Source organism: Pezoporus flaviventris, unplaced genomic scaffold (genome assembly GCF_033815535.1).
Source record: "Pezoporus flaviventris isolate CSIRO_AGI_PZ_B2104156 unplaced genomic scaffold, CSIRO_AGI_Pfla_v1 ptg000007l, whole genome shotgun sequence".
In the NCBI taxonomy this organism is placed as follows: domain Eukaryota; kingdom Metazoa; phylum Chordata; class Aves; order Psittaciformes; family Psittacidae; genus Pezoporus; species Pezoporus flaviventris.
In genome coordinates, this window is record NW_026892555.1 from 82,287,267 (window position 1) to 82,301,355 (window position 14,089).

Genomic DNA, 14,089 nt, shown 5'->3' on the forward strand with positions numbered 1-14,089 from the left:
AAGACTCAGAGCTGTTATTGTTGTGTTTGTTCAGAAGTTTTTTTTCCAACTCTCATCTCTGTTTTAGAAACACATTAAAGGAGGTATTTTGCAAGATGTTCTGATCTTAACTCTTTTATAAATCTCAAAAGAGGTTTTAATATTACAGATCGTATTTATAGGGATGTTTTTAATTAAACAAAATCCCATTTCTTTACATTAGAAAACACATCCTTTACATTAGCAATACATTTCTTTGTTCTTACAAAGGAGAAAAAAGAAAACAGATATTTGACAATTGTACTGTAACTGAAAGAATTCATATAGAATCATAGAACAGTTAGGGATGGAAAGGACCTTAAGATCATCCAGTTCCAACCCCCCTGCCCCGGGCAGGGACACCTCACACTAAACCATGTCACTGAAGGCTCTGTCCAACCTGCCCTTGAACACTGCCAGGGATGGAGCATTGACAACTTCCTTGGGCAACCCATTCCAGTGCCTCGCCATCCTTACAATAAAGAACTTCCTCCTTATATCTAATCTAAACTTCCCCTGTTTAAGTTTTAACCCATTACCCCTTGTCCTGTCACTACAGTCCCTCCCCAGAATCCCTATAGCCCCCCTTCAGATGCTGGAAGGCTGCTATAAGGTCTCCATGCAGCTTTCTCTTTTAGAGCAAAACCAAAAAAGGGAGTACATAATTAGTTGTTTTGTTTACTTTGATTTTTGGTAGAAATTGTAGAGTACTCAGGCTGTCTAAAATTACAATTCTATATTTATCCCAGCAATAGCTATTCACAAGAGAGAGAGATCATGAAGCTGAGCCACAAAAAGGAGGATGTTTAAAACTATTTGTGTACTATTTGGCCATTTAAAATTATTGGGTTTATATTGACCACTTGTTCTTATTTATTCCACTACAATTAAGCTTCTCAATCTCTATTAAGTAAAACTATAGGATCAGTACTTTTTTTTTTGCTCATTTGTTTAAATATACCTCTTTTCAAAAGTATTTTCTAAAAGTGCACTCTTACAACTTTTTATTTAAATTTTTTTTAAGATTTTAGCTAGGTTAACAGAATAACTGTCAAATTTGATGGCTTGATAAATATTTATTGTACTACAGAAGCCAAGCTTTTAGTGGAGGGTAACAAAGTTAGCTCAGATAATTAAAAAAAAACAAAAAGGCTTTTTTTTTTTTTTAATTTCCCTTTTTTAAGTAAGCAAATCAATGAACTAAAATAGGGAACAGAAAGATAGAATGAAAAGTAGACTTGTTTTAAATTTATGAATTTCAAATACTTTGAAATATTAATTAATTCCCTTTTCTCTCCCCACTGTACTTCTACATTTGCCAGTTCCTTCCCAAGCTTTCTGTGGAGAATCAGAACACAGACTTCATCGTATTTGCCCCACACTTTATAAACTTTCTTCTAGACTACCCAAGTATTCTACCTTTTGGAAATAACAGGATAACTTAATCTGTGGGTTTAATCTGTTTTTTTCTTGAAAGAAAGCTGCAGAGTCTGACTTGTACTAATTATTGAATTTTCTGTGGGCATGTCTGTATGGTTAAATCACTGCTCAGCTGTACCGTTAAGCAGGCAAGTCTAGGCTGTGTTAAATTTCATTCTTTGAAAAACCTTAAAACCTGAGAGAAGTCTGTTGTCCTTTAAGTGCTTGAAGTCTCTGTTATTCAGTATGGTAAAACGTTGGACTGGGAGTCAAAAATGGATTCCTGGGTGCAACAAGAAACACCTGAGAAAGAGTAAGTTCTTGAATAGTCTCTCTGCTATCATTTGCAGCTAGTCCTTTTTCACAAAAATCACTGCTACAGATGCTTTCCATGAATTGTAAGTAAATGGCTGCTAAAGTAGATGAGTGTTCACCCAGTCAGATATAACTGATGGATGACTGAACAAGCTGTTTTGTATTGCTACTGTATTGTCAGTTGTCATCTCCAGCTGAGATGCTGTTTGTGGCTGCTTGATGATTTGCACATTACAGCAGCAGGTAGGGATGCTTACAAGTTAAAGCTGTGGATCAGGCCCAGGACAAATGTGTTGGAAGCACATTCTGTGTGATCTGATTACTGTTGTAAATAGGCCTGCTTCAATAACCTACTGTGTGCATGTATATGCCTAAGTTCATAGAAAGTAACCACCAGCACTCTCATGTTGACTTGTTTTTCTCCTGTGTCTCCAAATACAGAAAGTCAATGTAAAGATCATGAGAAACAGGATGGTATGGTTGTCTTGGTCAGCAGTTTCCTCTTAAATATACAATATAGGGTGCAGGTTGCTGCTCAAGTCTTAATGTGAAATTTCTTCTGTTGGGATACCCAGCTAAGGTTAGCTAAAATTTATGAAGCTGAACTCCCAAGACGTAAGGAAAAGAGCAAAGTCTGCAGGTTTTTTGGCATCTATGCTTCTACATCTTTCTGAACTATTGGTAGTTATCTTAAGGGAATAATAATATTCACCATCAAAAGAGAATCTAATATGTATTAGTCCACAACAATTTTAAATAATAAAAACACCTCCAAGAAGTAGGCAGGAGACCCCCAGTAGTGCAGGGCTTACCTACTTTGTTACAAAGTGCAGCATGTATAATGACTGATCTATGGGCAGCTTTTGTATTTGTTGACACAATGCAAGGATCCCCCAGTACCAAGCTTGTGCTTTTTGTAGAGTCATAGAATGGCTTGGAAAGGACTTAGACTTTGCTGAATTTAATCAAATTAGGGAAACAAAGAGGCTCTTTCAGGTGGCTGACAGGAAAGCTGTAGGATAGCCTTACCTCTGTAATTGCAGTCCTAGTGCTATACAAAAGGACCAGGTCTCCAAGACTGAGAACATTCTACTGACAAGGAGTTTTTGGGATGAGATTTATGCTCCAGCTGAGATCAATGTCCTCCTGAGGAAACAGCAGAGATCTGGTCACAAGGAAGAAACAGGTGGTAGTAAGGGAAAATTCAGTAATACATAGGTACATGGACTTTTTTGACATCCAGTAAGACTGCAGCAGTAACTTGTGAGCTGGGCATGAAAGTGATGGACATGAGATTTCTATTCAGGAATGCCAGGGAACAGACAGTAATTATCATCTGTGTTGGTGCCAGTAACACAGGCATGACAAAGATATAGGAGAGGTGTTTAGGCATCTAACTTGGCTGCTTAGCAGAGACCAAGGTCCACAACCTTCATAGGATCATCTCTGCTATTACCCCACATGCCTGACAGAGATTTTAAGTCTCAATGTGTGGAAGAGGCAAAAGACGTAAAAATGATCACATGATAGAAAGATGAAATTTAGTTATTGTCATGGTTTAAACCCAGCCAGGTACAAGTTATATTAAGAAAATTTCTAGACAAGTGGAAACAATGGAAAAGATGGGCTACATGTTAATTATAATCTAGTCAGGCTAATGAGACTGATTTAAAAACTGATGGTACTGAAGTAAAAATTGAAGCTTAAAAATCTGGGGAAAGCTGAGAGGCAAAGAAGGTCATATGGTTGTGTTTGAAGGAAAGAAGGAGACCAATTGAGATTGGTAGTACCAAAGGATGAGTTATAGCTTGGCGAAGTGACCATTTGATTACCTAACTTGGAAATGAAACTAACTCTTACGGTGCTCTGAAGTGAACTGCCTTCATTATAATACTAAAAATCATATGCACAGGTCAAAAAGACCCTGGTCCACATGAAGACCCCTCCTCTGAGCATGCGTAGTGATTAGAAGGAATGATCCAGCAAATATTATAATGACATGTAGATTACAACAGATCATTGTAACTGGGAGTGCACTGCCTTGTAACTTTTGTGCATAAATCTAGCAAAGAAGCCAGCATTAGTGTGCCTGATTTGTGAAAGCGCACCACTGACCACACTGTGCAGAATAAACACAATATCTCTCCTAAACATGTGGAAGTGGTTTACTGCACACCAAGCATGAATCCACTTTTTGGACAATGACAGGAATTGCCTCAGTATTGCAGTTGAACTGTATATTGCAGTTCCTATATTTTGCTAATTCTAACTTAGATGTGCTATGTGCTTTCAGTACATTTTTGTATTACTCTGCTAAATCAGTAAGTAAGTAAATTTGATATTAAGCATTATACACTTTACATATGGACTATCTAGAGAATGTGGACAGAGTATATTGACCTCTGACATATGGCTTTAGGGGAAGGCCTTTCTTGTACTGAAAGTTTGTTAATGGAGAATGGTAGGGTTTAGCAATCATAATTTTGGAATAAGGGAGGGGGGATGGGAAAGCAGTCCTGCAGGATTGATGATGGGACTGATTTTATTTCACGTCATTAGTGACCTAGAAAAGAGAATGAGCAGGGAACCTTCCAAGTTTGTAGATGATAGACAGGAACCTCTAAAGACCAAAAGCATGCTAATGGTAAGGAAGTCTTAAAGAACCTTACAAAACTGAGAAAAAAAAGCAGCAGATGAGCTTCTATTTTTCTCTACCAATGGGTAACAATATTTGGGAGAAGTAATCTCATAGTTGCAAAAGAGTCTGATAAAAGTAAAAGTTTTGTCAAAACGTCCTAAACAACTGTTCGTATCCTGACAAATCTTCATGTTTCCCTATCTCCTATTCCACTAAGCTGTTGCATAAGTATGACTTTTCTTTTTTTCCCCTGCATTTGTCATTAATATTTTGTTGTATTTCTTAAGGTTTAAGGGATATACTGTAACAAAGTTTGAAGGGAAAGATTTTGGCTTCTTGTGGACCAGCTAATATAACCAGAAGAAAGCAAGCTTTCACATACACCAGTTCTTCCAGCCATAGGAAATCATATTAGTATTTACAGCACTTACCCTCAGTCTTTTATCTATACATCTGTGAAATACTCAACAGAGGAATGGAGAAAACAATCAAAAAAAAAATCTTCCCACCCCAAATGCCCAAGATTATCAGTTCAAGACCTGTTCTCCCCAATAACTATTTTCTCCTCATATGAATATTAGCTTCATAAAAAAAACAACAAACAAACAAACAAACCTACAAAAAAAAAAACAGAGCATTTACAATCCTTGTTGAAGTATAAATCAGTAAATATATCTAGAAAGAAAAATGATGTTGAGGAAAAAATACTGGAAAAATGCCCTAAATTACAATACGCTATCTTCACATCTTGTAAAGGCAAATCCCCAACTAAATTTTGGTGATAATGAGAAAACATGTGAGTTAAACCTCCTCAGAAAATAACTAATGCTGTGTTGTTTAAGGTGAAATCTCTTCCTGTGCAAGGAAATGGCAAACGGCATATTCACTGTTTTAGACTTTACTTTGAAATGGAGGGGGAGAGAGGAGGTTGGGTGAAGCTTTTAAAGATAAATCTTTTAGTATTTCATCCTTAAAGTACTGAAGAAATACACCCATTTGAGAAAAGGCAAAATTAGCGTAAGCTTTTTGTTTCTAAGTTGAAGTCTGGATAATAATCTTGTTAGGTTTATACACTGCTTTTCAATTGCACAAAAGGTCGGCTGTTGTTTTGTATGACATTGTTAATATAGTAATATTTCACAGCTGGTAACCTGCAGCCAGTAATAGCCAGATGGTGCTTTTTCTAAGGTGAATTTAGGGCATTTTGAGTAGTTGTAAATGTGAGACTTGTAACAGGAAAAAAAGCCCAGAGTATTCTAGAGTTCTGTCTTTCTGGATTCAATAACATGCCTGATCACAGCCAAGATTAGACATGTTTTACATGGTAGCCTGCAATAACAGACCTATGATAATCAGGCGTAATTAAATTGCTTTATTTCTGACCTGTGTCAGATTTAAATTTCAACTCAGAGAGCTCATTGCTCTCCTGCTCTCCTGAGAATGCTTGTTTTGAGGTTTTCTGTGTTTTTTGTAGCTATTTTGGCAGACTTTATTTTAAATCACTTCCTCATTATACCACGTATCCCTTGTGCCTGTGCAAAACATTTTATTTTACCAGAAGCTAGTGTTATGAGATGTTTTGGAGAGCTGAAAAAGAAGATAAAGGTGTGGATCTGAAAACATGTGTATCTTGACTAAAACTAGTAAAAAAGTAAAAAAAAAATAAAAAAAATGTGGAGGGATGGCTAACTTGTTTATCTTATATGTCTTTACCACACATTCATGCAGCAAATCTATGTAATCCTAATTTTTAAGGAAAGCTGCTTATGAAGAGTGAAATTTTGTTACCGTATTCGTTTCTAAGCCTGAAGTGTTTACAGTGGGCAAGGGAATGGTAAACAATGAACTTCATAGTTTTCTTGCCAGTTGGTAGTAATTTCTGAATGTTATTTAAGAGAATGCCTTGACATACTAATCTGCCTTCAGACCATTTTAGGGCAAAGCAGACCTGAAACTAGGCAGCCTTTCAGCTCTCTATCCTTTGGAAACCTTGTCAAGATGTATATACATTATTAAGATATGATGTTGAAGAGAGTTAAGTGAAATAATGTTGTTACTCTTGGATTTCTTGGCAAAAATCTTTGTGCTGGTGAAATACAGTAGAGTTGTTTTTACTGTTTGGTTTGGTATGGTTTGGGTTTTTTTTGTGTAGTGAGTGATGAATTTACCTATATTCATTGGTAAACTTTCCTTGCAATTGAGCTAATGATATGTTCAGTGGCAAGAAGACAAAACACTGGACTACTAGGATCACGTTGGCTATGGAGTCCAATCTCTCCCAGCTGCAGGCAATGAATCTCATGTATTCTCTCACTTACTGGGAGAATATGAATACCAAGGAGAGAAAGAGCTGCCTTTTCATCTCCAGCAGGACAGAAGTGAACAAATTAAGCAAAATATCTAAGCAGAGGATTATGAAAATGATGGGTTTAGGGGGGGTCTTTTTGGTTTGTTTGTTATTTTGTCATTTTTTTGTTGTTTTGTTTTCGTTTTTTTGTTGTTGTTTTGTTTTTTTGGGGGGGGGTATTTTGTTTGTTGTTGGTACTTTTTTTGTTTGGTTTGTTTTTTTTCTTTTTTAAGAAGGTAAAACTTCACTGGAATTCCTAGTGGGAAACAAGGAATATTTGTTATATCTAAAAGTATATTGTACTCTTATGGTTAACTGAAAGACAAGCTTTATATATGATAAGGAGATTTTTTTTCTTACAATCGTTTTGTACACATTCATAATATCTGTACCTCTGTAATTCATATTTTACTCAGTTGGAGGAACTTTCTGAATTGTACTTTTGGCTAAATGGGTTAAAGCTTTCACCCAATGAGGGTTATTATCTGCATGAGGAGACTACAACTCTGTGCCTGCTATCCAAAAGACCTGAAGTTAGCACACTTGATGTGCCCTCTTGAATTAACAGGGAGCACAACTCCTTAAGTAGTAAGAGTGCTGCACCTAAAATTTTGAATTTATGGTGCCTCTGCCTTCCTGGGAAGATGTCAGCCTAAGTGGAATAAGACAGAAAACATCGTAAGAGGTCTTTTTGTTTGTTTGTTTGAGGTTTTTTTTTTTTTGGTCTGTTTGTTCTTTTGGTTGGGGAGAGGAGTTATAAATTTATTTTTAGAATCTGCCTATAAGCAATCTTGTTATCAGTGTTTCTTTCCTTCCTGATTTTAAACTTTAAATAGTTATATCCAGAAAATCTGTCTGTTTTTGCTAGCCACAGGAATCTTCTGTTTGAAACACAAGGTGGATGTCAGTGAGGCAGGCAAATATTTTAAATCTGTATCAACAAATTCCTCCACATATATAGAGCCACAAAGGGAGTTCACTGCATGATTGCGCTCAGGGGAAGCCTGTGTTCTTGCAAGCTGGGTCAGTTGCAGTCTAGATGTACTTTTAGAATTTACCTAAATGAGTAATTATATGTTTCAGCATTCTGAGCTTCTTTTGATGAGTGGCTGCATATTTTGCTTGGAAATGTGTAAGGGTATCTTTCCTACAGAAAATAAGTTTCCAATAAATTGCCAAGTGCTGAATAAATATACTCTTTCCTTACACAGAATATCAAACCGAGGTCTTATATTCCTCTATTTTAGCATCTGATAAAATTATACTGTGTCATTTTTTTTTTGTGCCAGAAATGTGTGCTTCCAGCCCAGAATGCCAAACGTATCCTGGGCTGCATCAAAAGAAGAGTGATGAGCAGCAGGTTGAGGGAGATGATTCTCCCCCTCTATTCTGCTCTCGTGAGACCCCTCTGGGAGCACTGCATCCAGCTCTGGGGCCCCCAACATAAGAAGGACATGAACCTGTTAGAGACAACCCAAAGGAGGGCCATGAAGATGATCAGAAAGCTGAAGCACCTCTACTCTGAAGACAGGCTAAGAATTGAGCTTGTTCAGCCTGGATAAGGGAAAGCTCTGGGAAGACCTTATAACAGAGTCCCAGTGCCTAAGGGGAACCTACAAGAAAACTGGAGAGGGACATTTTACAAGGGCATGTAGGGATAGGACAAGGGGGAATGGCTTTAACTGAAGGAGGATAGATTCAGATTAGATATGAGGAAGAATTTCTTCACTATGAGAGTGGTGAGACATGGGCACAGTTTGCCCAGAGAACTCGTGGCTGCCCCATCCCTGGAAGTGCTCAAGACCAGTTTGAATGGTGCTTTGAGCAACCTGGTCTATTGGATGGTGTCCCTGCTCATGGCCAGGGGTTTGGAACTAGATGATTTTTAAGATCCTTTCCAACCCAAACCATTCTATGATTCTGTGACTTTGCAACTGATTGCTGTTGGAACGTGCCAATAAATCGGGTCATGTCATCCTAACTACACTTAAATGTTGTGTGTGAGAGTGGAGCAAAGATGAAAAAGTTACTAGAAAATGTGGTTTCCCAGGTGAATATGCAATGGTGGTGTTTTGTATGACACTTTTATTATGTATAGCTTGGTTTTGTTTGGTTTTGTTTGTTTGCCTGTGCATGTGTGTGTGCTTAGACACTGCTGAATGACTGTTTCCTGGAACACTGAGGCACAAGGAAGAAATACATGGCTGAAGGACAATGATTTATAAGCCAAAAGCTGCAGGGAACTTTGTGGTGCTGTAAGTATATGTCTAGCCTTGTGGCACCCCATGGAGGGTTAGACCTTTGGGGTGAAGTAGCCATCAGAATGAAGTGGGTTATCCTACAGGATATATAAGACAGAGAGAGTGATTACCAGCAGGAAAGAAACAAAATCTGTTTGTGCCTCCAGGACACGTTATTTGATTTGATCCATTTGTGCTTCTAAAAGGTTGCTTAAAACCCTAATTAGCACCAGGAAATTAGAAGGACTTGAACTAAAATCCATTGTTTTGTTTAATGTAGAATGTGGTGAATCTTGCTGAAAGTGTCAAAGACTGCTGTAGGAAAGGTGCTCATTCTGTGTATAGCAAAGTGATGTATGTGTTGCTCTTAACCTTAGCTTCTCCCCCAAGTTTTTAACTTAAAGAACTAATTTGAGCAAGGCAGAATTCATTCATTTCACCTAACTATAGCCAAAAAGTAAGTTGGGCAAAATTGCTAATAACCATGTCTCTAAATCTGGAGCTGCTATTTGTACGAAGACTGCCTGAGCAGAGTTGTGTTCTGCGACACACTTGTTAACTAGAGAGGACAAAATGCAGTGAGTGAATAATACAGGCTACTGTATGCTTTAATCTTTAACAAAGGTAACAGTACTACCTGGATGTGAAAACTGACTGTGACTGATCAGCAGACATCAGAGAGGATTTTATATACTGATTGTTCACAAATGTTTGGTTAAGAAATCAGATAGATGGTAGAAAGACAAAAATACAAGTTGTTGGTACAGACTACTAAAAATCTTATTTCTGCTATAAAGAACTTACCAAGTATTGAATCACCTTGAAATTACTTTTATTTGATTAACAGACACTTAAAAATTCATACTGCAGATTTTGAAAATGTGTATATGTAGGAGGACCAAAGATATTAATACTTGAAGAAAGAATCTATGACTATGGAAAACTGTAGAAGACAGTCCTTTACTTTTATTTCATCCAGTGGTTGTGTTGGTTTTAATTGTTTGGGGTTTGTGATTTGTTTTGGTGTTTGTTTGTTTTTCTTTGGGGGGGGGGAGGGTTGTTGGCTTTTTTTGTACATTTTTACTTTCATTTTGTGAGGATTGGTTGGAGAGATTGGAGATATATATATCTATAACTATATATAGAAATAAAAATTGAATGAATGCTTGGTCCTTAAGTCTGAATCCTACATGCTGCCCTTATTCTGCAAAGGAGGTGCACTGTAGGTAACATCAGCTAGATGAAATGTTATCTAGTACTTGGATTCATACACATTAGGAACAGTGAGAGTGAAGCTGGAAGGTAGCCTGATTTCTATAAACAAAAACAGGTCAGTGGCATTTTGCAACAGTATTGCAACATCACACTCAGTTTTAATGTTTCCTTGCTAAGAAGTAGGGAAAAATAAATAGACTAGAGGTAAAGTTTACACCCTTATGGTAGTTGATGAGGCATAGTTAGGTCCAGTGCAAATTGCCCAAGGGCCCACAGTATCTACTACAGTATGCCATGCAATCCAAGCAGAAAAATCAGATGCAGTAGGAGGGTTATGTAATATTATTTCATGCATAATTTCCTATTTCCTGCTGGTTTATTTTCGCATTTTCCTAAGACTAGCTATTGGATTTATTATGAATTATTGCTTTAATATCTGCTGTGTACTTATCAGACTTTTTTTTCTTTTCTACTATGTCCACATTTTTATCTTTCCTATAGTTAGGATAGAATTTTTTGAAAATATTTTAATTATGATACTTCAGTATTTGCAGATATTTCTCTCTTCTGAATTTTTATTTGTAAACAAGTGCTTCACTCAGCATCAGAATACTTCTCCTGTTCTGCTGAAGTTTCATGTACAAATTCTTGCTGAAATCTGTGAAGGAAAATTCAGCTTTCTCTGGTTCTCTGGAAGAGATTATTCCTTTTCTGATTTTAGACAGGAGACTGTATTATGGTACTACTTGAGAAATAAAGGCAGCATAGAAGAGTTAATTGCATGTGTCTAAATTGATATATACTGCAAACTGTTGACAAAAACCCTATTTAGAATAGTTTAAATATTCCCATTAGAAAAGCTCTCCTCCCTGAAGTATTGTGATCCTACATGCATCTTTAAAAAGGTAGAAATATGCATTCCTTGTTACTTTGACTAATGTTAAGGTATTACTGAAAGAAATCAAGGGCTGGAGACATGAAGTGAGACAAAGTACAGAATCTTTTAAAAAGTTCTTTTTTCAGACTTCAGTAGTTAAATGGTACTGGCTTTTTCCAAGTCTTACTTCACTCTAGTGACATCCTAGTTTCACTGTTGTCCCATTGGCACAATTCTGGTTTTAAAGTAAGCAATTGATAGGATTAGTATCAACATTTTAAAAAGCCTCCAACCCTCTGTTTTGATGAACTTTGACAACCTTTGTCTTTTATACTCTATGAAGATAATTTTAATTTAAAATAGAATCTGGCATCTTTGAAAGACTGTTGAAGGTGTTGGGCTTTTCCTCCTACTTCTGTTACTTCAGCCCTTCCTGTTACACTACCTCATTCTGTTTGTTCTTTTGAGTTGGACTTCATATTTCTCCCAGATGACTCTCTATTCAGTCCCTCATGCACCCTGCCTGTGACTTTCCTACCTTTATCACCATGAGTTCTGTCACAGTATCAAAGTCCCATTAACAAAGATGTCTGTTTCCTTGATCTTTATCTTTCATTGATACTCAACCATAGATTATGGGTTTGCTTTAAATCCTCCAGACAGCTGCAGTATGTGGTGCTGCACTCCTTATCAGATCCACTGCTGGTTTTGTTTTTCTTCTATCTTAATATTAGATTTCCTATTCTGAGGTCTTTGGAGAAGGGACCATCTTACTTGTTTGTAATGGACTGTAGTCTGTAGCTCTGGCACAGATGCAAATGACTGGTGAAATCTTCAGGTGGCTACTTTAAAGCATTATGATCCATTGAAACTCAGAATGAGGGAGGGCTGATTACATTCAAGTGTTTTAACTGTGCAGAAATGTAAGTAGGGAAAACTTAGGCAGCTTGCTTGGCATATAGAAATTGCATTGTTAATAACACAAACTAAATGTGAAAGGTTATACTGACCTTGTGATTTAGAAATTAAATTGCAGATAGTACATTTCTGTTAATGTAGAGTCGTAAGCTACAATTATTTTTTTTAACTAATTAACGTTAAGACAGATTGGTAACAATAATCATTATAATAAGTTATGGATTTTTCTGATGCAGCTCCAACAAAGTTATTTGAGACCAATAGCAATCATACGTAGCTATGGTAATCAATACAGTTAAGTGGTGCTTTACAATCAATGTACAACGGATAAAATAAGCCATAAAGACTTGTTAAAATGATACTTCTTTAGTTGCGTTTCTGGATAACATGCAACCCTCCTTCTGCTATGTAGTATTCAAATGTGTACTTGCTTTGAATTGCACAAGAAATTTATGTTAGCTCTGTCTCTGGATTTCTGATTAAGTAAACCTGCACTATTTTCTTTTTGTGAGTGTTAATATAACCGATGAAAAAAAAAAAGTAAGGAATTGCCCTGGTTTCAGGAGTAGCAGTCATATATATAGCATAAGTATATAAGATGGTGTCTTCTGTAGTCAGAAATGTGATCTCCTGCTAGTAATGTTCTGGCAAAAGAAGTTTTTAACCTCAGAGGCAAATAGATTAGTAAAATAGCTTTTTATAATAAGATAGAAACAAAAGAAGACATATATAGGGAATGAATATTATATAAGATGCTGGGTACCTTATGTTCATGCATCATCAGCCAGATCACAGATATACTTCCCAGGGCAGGCTGCAGAGATCCAGTCCAAGGAGAAAGGATCCTCCTTTGATCTGTTATATATAATTTTCTTACAAGTAACTCTACTTATAAAGGATGTTCTCATGAAAAATTCTTGCTGCATTTCTAGATAAAGGTGTGGCCATGAAGGTGGTGTAATTGCCCATGCTAAGTGGGAGCTGCCTGCAAGCTTCTCTGTTACAAGAGCTGGCTGAGTTTGCCTTGCAGCCAAGTGTTTTGTGCTTCACAACCTGAAGTTGTGCTGGACAGGCAGCCCAGCACAGAACAGGTCTGCCAGTGCCCATGTGAACTTTGATGTGGATCACCAATGGCCTCCTCGTCAGAATGAGTATGTTGCACCCTTTAATCCACATAGACTTTACTGTTACTAAACATATTTTAAATTGCAACTTATATTGGAAGTTGTTCAGCTAACAAATTTTCTTGATAGGGTGGGGTGTTATCTCTCTCATAACGCTGAGGTTCCTCTGCAGCACTGCTCATGCTATCATAAAGATCTGCTAAAGCCCATAGTACAAGGCCCAGTAGAGAAGACATGACCTGTTCAAGGTCACTTACTCATCAGCACAATGTCTTCCACAGGGCTCTCAATACAGAGGGCAAGGAAAATATCAAGAGTGGCATGCTAACCTCAAAAATATTTCTTTTGCTTTCTCTTTTTATTAAGATAATTGCTTATCTAGCAAAGACTTGCAAGTTTGCTGTAGGTAGACCAAAATATAGACAATACACAAAATTTTCATTAAACCACGTTTTATAAGGCAGCTAACCTAGCATCATAAAAGACTAAAAAGTCAATCAATATCATCTTTCACTGTTCAATAATCTAATTTGCTTTAATATTTTAATATTTATCCTTTCCAGTTTATTTTTATCTTCTTTCCCAAATCCATGAAATTATCTAACTGGGAGTTAGGTGAAACCTTTATTGATCTTTTTATTTCTTTTGCGTTACTAGTATGGCACATCAGATGAGATATAAAGTGTGCCAAATTTCAAGGGCAATTTTATGATGTTTAATAGTCTTCCCAGTGGCTAACCACAGCACCCTTTCATTAACAAACAAGCAATCCTCATTTTCATTTTTTTCTTCAGTTGTTAACATGGTAAATGAAATAAATAGCTTGTTAATGCTGGATTGAGAGAGCTTCTTGAGACCTAGCTTGCTGAAAAGAACAGATTAATACTCCTACTGCTGTCTTTGTGTGTGGCTCACAAATGATACACTTGAATCTGATTTGCTGCAAAGCATTGCAGATTCATGTAAAATAGGCCATAC